Source organism: Chiloscyllium punctatum, chromosome 50 (genome assembly GCF_047496795.1).
Source record: "Chiloscyllium punctatum isolate Juve2018m chromosome 50, sChiPun1.3, whole genome shotgun sequence".
NCBI lineage: Eukaryota > Metazoa > Chordata > Chondrichthyes > Orectolobiformes > Hemiscylliidae > Chiloscyllium > Chiloscyllium punctatum.
This window is the reverse complement of record NC_092788.1, coordinates 24,099,690-24,111,511: the sequence shown is the minus strand read 5'-3', so window position 1 is coordinate 24,111,511 and position 11,822 is coordinate 24,099,690.

Below are 11,822 nucleotides of genomic sequence, written 5' to 3'. Positions count from 1 at the left end.
TAATAAATGGATTAAATTATGATGTGCATCACATCTTACTGAATATTTTCAAGTTTTCTAACAGGTTTCTAATCCAATCATCATTTTAAAGGGGTAGTTTTGGCTCAGCACATCAGTATCTGCAAACATTTTCAACACATCTCCAAAGTTATTAATCTTATAATTAAAAAAAATCAAAAAAATACCTCTGTAAATGTCATTGACTCTATCTTCAGATTATAGGTAAGTTTGTTCTCTACTTATTTTCTTCCTATTTCTGATACCAATGGCTAAATATTGATGAGATTAAATATCATATGAGTGAGGTATTAGTTTTCTCTCAAAGATCTGTGCAGCACAGGAATGGGTCCTTTGGCCCGTAACGTTGTGCTGAACATAATGCAAAAGAAACTCATCCCTTCTGCCGACCCTTGAGCCATATCCATCCAAATTATCTAAATGAACATTAATTAGCCTTAATGTATCTGCCTCCACCACCAACCCCTGAAGTTCATTCCAGACACCTACCACTCCCTGTGTAAAAAATAATTGCCCCTCACATGCCCCTTGAACGTCCCCCGCCCCCCAGCCTTAAATGCATGCCTCATTGTTTTGACGTTTCAACTCTGGGGAGAAACTTCCTGACTGACAACCCTACCTATGTATCTCATGATTGTATAGACTTCAATTAATTCTTCCCCCAGCCACCGCCACTCCACAAAAAAGCAGCCTCTCCAAATCCAGGCAGCATCCCGGTAAACGCCCTCTGTGCCATCTCCAAAGCCTCCATACCCTTCCTGTAGTGTGGCGAACAGAAGTGAATACAATACTTTAAGTATGCCTTAACCAAAGTGTTACAAAGTTGCAAAATGATATCCTGACTCTTGTAATCAGTTCCCTGACCAATAAAGGCCAGCATGCCATTTGCCTTCCTTACCACCCTATCTACTTGCATGGACACATTCAGGGAGCCATGGTCTTGAACGCCAACATCCCTTTGAACAACAAAGCTGTTCGGGGTCCTGCCATTGACTATCTACTTTTCCTTAATATTTGAGCTCCCAAAGTGAGACACCTCACACTTGTATGGATTAAGCTTTACCTTTAATTTCTCTGGCCATAGCTGCAGTTTATCTTTTTCCTGCTGCATTCTTTGACAACCTTCGACATTATTCACAACTGCACTGAACTTTGTACCATCTGCAAGCTTATTAACTCACCCAATTAGGTTTTAATTCATGTCACTTCTATATATTTGTATCGTAACCAGAAGGGTTCCAGTACAGATCCCTGTGGAAAAAAGACAAAAAATGAAGGAAATGCAGAATTCTTGAATAAATTAAGTTTTTTTCAATGACAAAACAATTCTGATAAATAATCTCTGAAGTTGTGATTTTTGTTTTAAATTAACTCAATATTTTAATTCTCAGTTTACTGATCTTAATGAATATCCAGGACAAACTGCTTTGAATATATTGAATCATTTTAAGTGTTGAGTTCTAACATGAATTATTATTTGATTGTCATTCCAATTCTCACACCATCATGAGATTAACATTTTAGTTGAATCCATTATTTCTTAGTGCCAGTATCATAATGAAATATTCACATTCTTTTCAGGTCAACACACCTGCAATCAACCAAAGTTTTCTCACCCAACACTCATAGTAACTATCTCATTCTCTTTCATTTGAATTTTCATATTAATGGAAGGATTATTATTCAGCCTTATCAATTAAGAGATGGCTAATTATTTTTCACTTCAATATTTCAGTTTTTCCAAATATATTACACAATTACATTGCAATAAGGATTTTCTTATCAACCTTAAATTTGGTTTCAGCCATTTTAAAACGAATTATTGCTAATGTCTAACTGGTAATCATTGTTTAAATGCAATATATCCAGCTCTCGATGTGGAACAATGGCTCAATACATCAACTGACAAACAATATTGCACTCTACAATCTCTTAATCTGAGCAAAATAATTTTCAGTATGGAAGCTTATTTGGATTGAATTGGCTGTGAGCAAAAATACATTCTGAGGAAGGGTCACTGGACCCAAAGTATTAACACTGAATGCTTCCCACAGATGCTGCCAGACCTGCTGTGTTGTTTTCCAGCAATTACTGATTTTGTTTCTGAGTTCCAGCATCTACAGTTTTTTGCGTTCTTGTACTGATTGTATTTCACTTCAATGCTAACATTTCTATATTTCTGATTATTACAAAAGAGCTAACTACTTTTCACATTAAACATTATGTAAATTTCATTTGCTTCTTGTGTACACAAACCTGAATTAACAAATGTTTGATCTATTCTTTTACAATAAATCTTGAATTCTTAGAAATCACAATTTTGTGAAACTGAGGAAAGTTGTCTTTCGCTGAGTAGTCACGTTGAATGGCAAATGCTTTATTTTCAATTCATGTGCATTACAAAGCAGGTCAATGTTAATTTATGTATATGAATAACTGCTTCAAACATATTGAATTATTTGATTATCATGAGACTTATATTTATTTAAGATCATTGTCGCTTCGTTCCATCATTATTAGAAATTAGGAATTCTTTTTATCTATTACACACTGAAAGTGTCTAATATAATCCTAGTCCAATTATCACGATAAATATCTGAGCAGTTTTCCCTGTGAGTAACCACAGTAAGTATGTGATTATAGTCCTGCCCTTCCTGCATGGGAACATTATGGAGGGTTCTGGTAATGTCTGTACTAATAAACCATGAGGCAGGCGTTCAATTCCTACCCTAAACAGAGATGTGTCAAAGCACTTCAGAGTTGATTAGAAAATATCTAAGTGTCAATTGAATTACTTTTCAATCCAACATTTTCTCAACTTGTATCTGTTGTTGATTATCATGATCACAATATCTTGAATTTATTTGCTTCAGGTCATTGATTAAAGTATGAATGTTATTAAGGTGAGGGGGAAAGTTTTAAAAGGGATCTGAGGGGCAACTCTTTTCACAACGTGTGTTTGGTATATTGAGATGAGCTGTGACAGGAAAGGCAGCGGCTGGTACAATTAACATCTAAAAGACTTTCGGACAGTTACATGGATAGAAAACATCCAGAGGGATATGGGACAAACACAGGAAAATGGGACTAGTTTAGTTTCGGAAACCTGGCCAGAATGCCAAGTTGGGCTGAATGGCCTGTTTCCGTGCTGTATCAGTCTAACTTTCTACGATTCAAACTTGACTGTGATGGGTAAAGGAAAGCAAAAACAGGTGTTAATTCTATTTTGTGTCCATGAAAAAGTAACATGAATTTTAAATAATTGTGTCACATGAAATAGTTAACTCTTATTGTGATTAGAAATACAATGAATGCGAGCATTAAAGTGAAATATAATTGAATTAATTCAACTGTGTTTCCATGGTTAAGATAAAAATTGATATTCCCAATGATTGAGATTTGTACACTGCAATATATTCACATCAGTTCACGTACTGAGCTATTATTGCACATTTATACCCCTTACTGAACTGAACAAGAATTACATATTAGCAATACATAGATTTTTGTAAATATATCAGTGCACTTCAAAGAAGGAGATATTTAATGTTGCTATGTGACTGTGCAATGTGTAGACATGAACAGCAATCATTGCAGTGAAAAGTAATTACAGTTCTCTGAACTTATAAGGCTGAGATTACTGTGATTATTCAAATGAGCAAAATTCAGTTTTCAAAGCATGTTGGATGCAAAATCATTGGTTCCATTGTGGGATACTTGACCTGAAAACAATAGTATTGTTACAATGGATAAAATTAAAATATGTATCTGACTAAAATATGTAATTATTATAAGGATAAATATTTCATAATAAATGTTGTTATCTGAACAAATAAGTTGACTCAACAGTTTAAAAGCACCTTGCTCTGATGTTGAATAGACATCATTAAGATCAGTAAACTGAAGACTAAAATATAACAGTTCGATTGATGGATTGAGGACAATAAATTAGCCATTCAGTAATTATTAAAAAGAAATGACTTTTGCTCAAAATGCAGATAATGTATTTCATTCAATTAATTTACATGTAGAAACATATATTTTTAATTTATTTAATTTTATCCTGATCGACGTTCAAACATTTGTGTCTGAATTAGGAAGAAAATAAGGAGATAATGAAAGTGAATATCAGAGTGACCACAAGATACAGTCCATGACATTTGATAGAAAAAGGAATTTGCATAATTTTGTCTGGTCTTAACTGAATTGGTCTCACCACACAAACACAGTGGCTACAAGAGTTATTTAACTCCTGGCTCCTGAAAGCCTGCCCAACAGCTACCAGGCACAAGTCAGGAGTGTGATGGAATACTCCCCAATTGCCTGGATTAGTGCAGCCCTCACAACACTCAAGAAACCCATGGCCACTTCCATCTCGAAGGACAAAGGCAGCAGCTAGATGGAAATACAACTACCTTCAAGTTTCCCTCCAAGGTACTAACCCACGCTGACTTGGGAATATATCGCCATTCCTTCACTGTCGGTGGGTGAATGTCCTGGAAAGCCCCACCCCAATGGCATCGTGGGTGAACCCACAGCAGGTAAACTGCAACTGTTCAAGAAGACAGCTCAGCGCCAATTTCTCAAGGGTAACTAGGGACGGGCAATAAATGCTGGGCCCAGCGAGTGACAACCAAATCACATCAAATAAATATTAAAATAATGTCTGCAAGATCAAAACAGCTCCGACACTGTCCTAGCTGCAATCTCTGCCTCTTCTTATTGACAAAGATAAAAGGTTACCTTGCTCAACTTTCTCATCAGTACAGTATTCACCCCAGCCCTCTCTTAGAGCAACCAGCAGCATTTCCATCACCAGCAGCAACTCCGCATAAAATATTTTGTCAGTAACTTTTCATTAACTGGTTACTTTAATTACAATGCAATCTCTACAAACAGACCAAGTACCTTTTCGGCAACAACAAATTTTCTAACAACTTTTCTTGATCTCTCTCTGCCATTCTTTTTGGTTATATGAGGTAGGGAGGGATTGGATCACGACAGTGATGTAAGATATATGTAACACAGTGAGACAGGAAAGCAAGTATGGCTCACGTTGACTCTTAGACCCCACACAGTGGAACAACACATTCACTGCATAATAAACACAACACAACATTTCAACGCGGTGTGACAGTAATAAAATGTGGATCGGTTGGACAGGCTGGATTTGTTACAGCCGGAGTTTGGGAGAGTGAGGGGTGACATGACTGAAGTGTCTAAGATCCTGAATGGTTTGTTAAGGAGGATGTGGAAAGGATGTTTCCTCTTGTGGGTCATACGTGAACTCGAGAGAACTGCTTTAAAATTAGATTCACCCTTTCAGGACAGAGATGAGGAGATTTATTTCCTCTCAGAGGGCTGTGCAACTTTGGAACTCTCTGCCACAGAAGGTGGGCTCAATGAGTATTTTAAGATACAGGTTGATAGGTTCTTGTTAAGGGACGTTGGGGGAAGATGGAACACAAATCACTAACAGATCAGGCCTGGCCTTATTGAATGATGGAGTGGAATTGAGGGGCTGAAACTTCACCTTCTGCTTCTTTCTCACATGACAAAGGACTAAGAGATTTGTTGAAAATTCATTCACTGGATGTAGGTGCCACTGGATATGGGCAGCATTTATTACCCAGAGGGCAGGTAAGAGTCAACCACATTGCTGTGGGTCAGGGGTCACATGTAGACTAGATCGGGTAAGGATGGCAGCTTCCTTCCCTAAAGGACATCTGTGACCGAGATGGGTTTTTCCTGACAATCGAGAATAATTTCATCAATAGACTCATAATTCTAGATGATTATTGAATTCAGACTGCTGAAACTGACTGATCATGTGGCTGTCAGTGAATCCAACACAAGGGAATGGAAACATTGCTCAGAGTCTGGTTCTGGAACATTCAATACAACCAGGAAATGGAAAGTGAATAATTAGCTGAAAACAAGGCCACTGCTCTGTTAGAGACAAAATCAATCAATGTTCAGTTACTGAACATTATTGACTCACAGAATATGCGAACCTGCAGAATCACAGTAAAAGGGGAAAGTAAACAACATTCTTGGCAAAGACAGAATGAACCAACTGCTTGTATAAAAACAGCTCAGAACAAAGGGGCTGAATCCTCCACAAACTGACAAATCAGATTTGTAGATAGAGATTGGAAATCTTTAGAAAAAACCCTTCCCTGCTGATGGTGTGTGCTAGAAACCATTCTCAGGGTGAACTGCCACTTATTTCCCCTCACAAAAGGAGGTGTGTTGCTCACTTACAGACTGATTTCCAGACAAAGGAAACCTGATCAGGGACTCGCAGGTTAATTAAGCTATTAGTGACAGTCCATTGCACACACCAAGAGCTTAGACCACAACAGATTCTAGTGAAACCAACAGTGCAATGAAAATGGCGAATTAGTCTTTATAATCATGCAGCCTCTCTCAATTAAAATAATCCCAGTCAACTTCTCAACATTTTAAAACTATTAATATCAATGAATATATAGTTATTTCCATTCCTAATTTCCTCCAAAAAATGTATCTGATTATTCTCTTCAAAATATATTTTCAATGGTGTATTCCAAATCACAATTCATTTCCAATTATTCTTAGAGCAAAACAACTTGCAAACTAAAATAGTTTTCATGTCAATAATGACACTGGAAACTTTGTCATGTAGTTCAACCATATTTCCAAATATTTGGTTCATTATTGCAGTAAAGCTAAAATTAATGTCTATTTATTTTCTCTGATATCCTTCAATTAATTTATTCCCTAATAAGAATGCCCACGGTGTAATGGGTGACAAACATTAAATAAAATTGAATTTTCATTGCAAGAACTTGTACAAAATATCATATTACTCAGTTCATTCATTGTCGTTGATTATCTGTTATTTTCATTGATGATCACGTTAAATTCACTTAAATAATCACAGTAGAATTTTCACCTGTATAGATATGTAAAGTGAATGTCAAATTATTAATATTTCAAGTAAAACCAAATTCACATTTTGCTCTGTTTTATTCCAGGAATGACAGGATGTGTTGAATTATTATGGGAAAAAGGAACAAGTGAAGGTGGTGGCTCTCTGACGTGAGGCCTTAAAGCCAAAGGGCCAGGTGGTAGTTACAGTGGGGGAGGTACCCAGTGCCCCGCTCTCCTCAGAAGGCAGTGAGGATGGTGACACTGACTGGAACGGGTTAGATGACAAAGCGCCCATGTATGGACAGAGGGACGACAATGGGTGGGATGATCCACTGCCCTATAAGGCCCAGAAGGCCGTGTCTATGGCACCACTGGGCATCAAAGCTCAACTTGGAGAGACAGTAGGGAGCAACAAAGGGAACTGACAGAAACCAAACCTGAACCGTTCACCCGCTGAATGACAGATGTTGGTGAATGAACACCCAGCCTGATGGAGAAATGGTAGTAATGGGCCTTATTGGGACAATATGGATGAATTAGTAGAGGTACACAGTCTCACCGAAGATGATGTACGGACCCTCCCTCGGCCCAAGATGCCCTGACGTGTACAGCAGAAACTGTCCCTGCAATGAGAGGATGGGGTGTGAGCCAGTTCCCCCCAGAGTACAGCTGATCCATGGCGCCAGGCATTTACAGATATTACAGGGACACACTGGGGACACACAGGCTGAATGGGCTAAAATAACCTTGGTGTCTTAGGGAACCAAGGGTATTATCGAGGATCATACAGAGAGGAAGCCTGAGGTGTGTAAGGACCACGGGGGATTACCAAACCCCAACCTGTGATGATGAAATCGGTTTGATGTATTTAAAAGATGACATGGGACCCTATTTAACTGTAATTATAAACATGGGACTCCCAGTGGGAGATAATTCTAACCACACTCTGAATTGGGCCATGAGAGCTGAGGCAAACACAGAAACACAGGGGAATAGCTGCAGTACAGGGAGGGTAATCAGACCCACAATGTTACAAGGGAAGCAGGAAAGGGCACATAGACAAGGAACATAGGCAGAGAGAGGGAGATAGGTGTTCATATTGTGAGTGGCCTGTGTTCATGTAGGTATATGCATAGCCCATGAATATTCATTAACGTGCTGTTAAGGGGCCAACCCTTGCATGATTCTAACACCGGAGCATCTTTGTCAGTTACTGATAAGGATTTACCCCTCACCCCCTCAATTACTAAAATGAGAGCAGTCGGAGAGGGAACCTGGGAAGCTGGATGAAGCAAACCTGTCCCGATGTAGACCGGGAGTATGACAAAATGTATTCAGATATGGAGGTGTGAAACTCAAGAAGGGAACATTCTGGGAGTTGCTCCTATTTTTTCTAAAATGGCAACTACTGACATCAACACCCGAATTTAAACATGGGGATGCTCCGGCCAGGACTGGGACAGAAAGAAAAGGAAAGGCAACCTCTCCGGAGTAGCTACATTGGAGGGAGACTGGGACAGTCAGAGAATCTGGTGGGTTGTAGCTCGGACCCACTCAGCGGTGTGCGTAACTCAAACAGGAAAGTGGGTTGTTGTCTATCGACTCTGTAGAGATCGAGGGCCCTCTCACTCCCCACACAAATGGGATCTCATCAAAGCTGGGGCTGAGGAGGCAGTAATTGTGACAGTGATAGATTGACAGAAGCTGGAAATAGTCTGGGTCCATACCTGTGGACATTGAATGGCAGAAGAGAGTGGTGTTTACTGACCGAAGAGAAAAGGCCTCCAGGATACTATTACCTCAGGGATCCCACAATATTCCAGTATATCCCACCGATGTGTGTTTGATGGATTTTGTCACACTGATCGAACCACAACACCTCAAGCGGTGAGAAAGAACATATCCAGATATGAGACAGAGTATTGGATCAGGTTAGCCAGGCCAGGCTTAAAATTAACACACAGAGAGTGAAACTGGGAAGATAGAGAGAGACGGAACTGGGACATCATATTGGGGAGATCAAATCAGGAAGCGAGAGGGAACAGACCCAGCGGGAACAAAAGCTATCATTATAAAACTATCCACCCGCACACCGTAAAGGGATCAGGCAAACTTTAGGATTGTTTAATTATTGTGGGAATTTTGTGAGGAATTATCCAGAAATAGAGAACCATCACGAGCCCTGGCAGAAGCGCGGACATTAACCAGTGGTGAGGGAAGCAAAATGCACACAGTCAGCATGCCTTTGGTATAGTTCATGACTGAGCTCGGTGAAGGTATATCACCCTGTCTGGGGGCCACATTGAGCATGAAGAACAGGTCAGAGAGTTGGTGGAAGCAGCTAACTTTCCCAGTGAAGCAGCACTAATGAAGATTAGAGCTCACAGGGAAGTAGAAACTCCATACCAACGGGGTAGTTGGTGAGCATGGGTGAGCATACTTACTGAAACAGTGCATACATTTGAGGAAGATGCAGTGGCAGTAGCTACAGAAGCGAGAAAGGAAAGTTTAAAGACATTTCCAGAAACAGTCCCACAGCAAGAGAAACAGGAATGGGAAAAGGGTGGGGCAGTAATAGGACATAGGATGATCCAGCAGTGCCACTGTATAAGACAAACATTATGAAAAACATATGATGGGCTGGCCAGGTTTACTCAGTGGGTGGAAGCATTCCCCTACAGATTCTGACCAAGGGACACATGTTCCAGGAAATGAAGTTAAGCAGCTCTGTGGCCTGTTTCATACTGAGCAGAAATCCCATCTCACACACCACCCCCAGAGCTCAGGGACAGTAGAAAGAATGAAGCAGACACTGAAAGCTAGTCTGACTAAGGCCCTGACAGAGACAGGCCAGGATGGGTTAGTGTACTCCCCACAATCCTAATGAAACTGACGTCAACCCCAGCAAAGGGAACTGAGCAATCCCCCTTTGAATTAGTGACCGGATGGACTATGCAGCTGCCAGAGGATATGGTAGAGGGAGGGCAGGAGATTTACAATGGCAAGGATAGGGTGAAACAATTTGTGAAAGAACTGACAAAGCAACTGCATGAGCTGAGAGGGGAAGTTGCAGACGGACAGAGAATCAGAGACTGGGAAAGGGAGCTCATAAACATCCGAGCTGACATCCTGAACCCAGGAGATCGGGTCGGGGAGAAATATTAGTGGAACGTATGAAAGAAACACATCCAAATGCTGGACTTGGCTGGGGGAGCCACAGAATTCCAGAGAGGGAACTCTTCCATCAGGCATTAGTAAGGAGCTCTGAATAAACATTGGTCGTGCTGCTCAGCACAGAACTCAAGGCTCCTCTTTGATATTTCTCCCAGTAACAGTTGGGCAGGGGTATGTTGGTGGCTGGAGGTCTGTGACCAGTGCCTCTGTTCCACAAGGGTCAGAGCTGGGACATCTGTCCTTTGTAATACATATAAATGATTAGCCTGAAAAAGTAAACGATTTAATTAGCAAGTTTGTCGATGGCACAAGGTGAAGCAGTTGTGAATCGTGAAGAATGTTGTCAAAGGAAAGATCAAGGACGAGATCAATTGGAAGGTTATGCGGAGAAATTGCAGATAGATTTTAATTCAGACAAGTGTGACGTGATGTGTTTTGGGCAGCTCATTGTAAGAGGAATGTATACACTAAAAGGAAGTGCCCTGAGCAGCATTGATATACAGAGGGATCTTCAGGTGCAAGTTCACAGCTCCCTGAATGTGGTGAAGGAGGTGGATGGCAGGTTTGCCTTCTTCTGTCAGGGGAGTGAATATAAAACTGTCATTAGGCCACCTTTGGGGGATTGTGGGCTGTGTTGAGCACCGCATTATAAGGAGGATGTGGAGGCTTTGGAGAGGATGGAAATGGGTTTACCAGGATGTTGCCTGGATTGGGAGAGGTTGGAAAATCTTGGATTGTTGTCTTTGGAAAGTCAGTGGCTGTAGAGTGATCCGAGAGGTTTCGAGTGAATAATCTGAATCGTTTTCCAAGCGGAAAGTACCAATTCACAGGCCATAGATTTAATAGGAGAGGGGGCAAGTTTAAAGGAAATGAAAACCGAAAGAACAGCAGATGTTGTAAACCAGAAAGAAAAACAGAAGTTTCTGAAAAAGCTCAGCAGTTCTTGCAGCATCTGTGAAGAGAAATTAGTTAACATTTCTGAGGAAGGGGGACCGGACCCGAAACATTAACTGATTTTTCTTCACAGATGCTGCATGACCGGCTGAGTATTTCCAACAATATCTGTGCAAGTTAAAAGGGAGTTGTCTCAGACAAGTTTCTTATGCAGAAGGTGGTCAGTGACTAGAATGTACTTGCCTGAGAGATGGTAAAAGCAGAAACAATCACAATGTTTAAGAGGCATTTGGACAGACAGACAAACAAACATGTGTTAGCAGGGATATGGATCATGTATAGGCAGATGGAATCATGATCCACACAGACATGGTGGGCCGATTATTCTGGTGCTGTACCGTTCTGTTTTCCAGGGGGGAGAATGTGTGGAGCGAGAGATAATATTTTGAGTATAATACGTCTCTTCGTTAGAACACACAGTAAGTTGATGCATTTTGAGAGAAGCAATGTAGAAAGGGAATATATATTTGAATGGCACAGACAGAGAGAGCAGGACAGCAGGAATGCGGGACAATGTGTACAAATCCTAAAAGGAGAGAGAACATAAAGTGTTTTGAGTAAACGTAAGGATGCTGGACTTCATTAACAGAGGGAATGATAACATACTCATGGAAAAGATGCTGACCGTTGAAAAAGTTCTAGTTAGGTCACAGTCAATCATTGCATCCAATTGTGGTCAACAGATTCCTGGTCAGGATGAGGAAGTTAAAATAGCACAGAGGGGCCTGTGCCATACTTTGCTTCTCTTTCAGGATGCATTG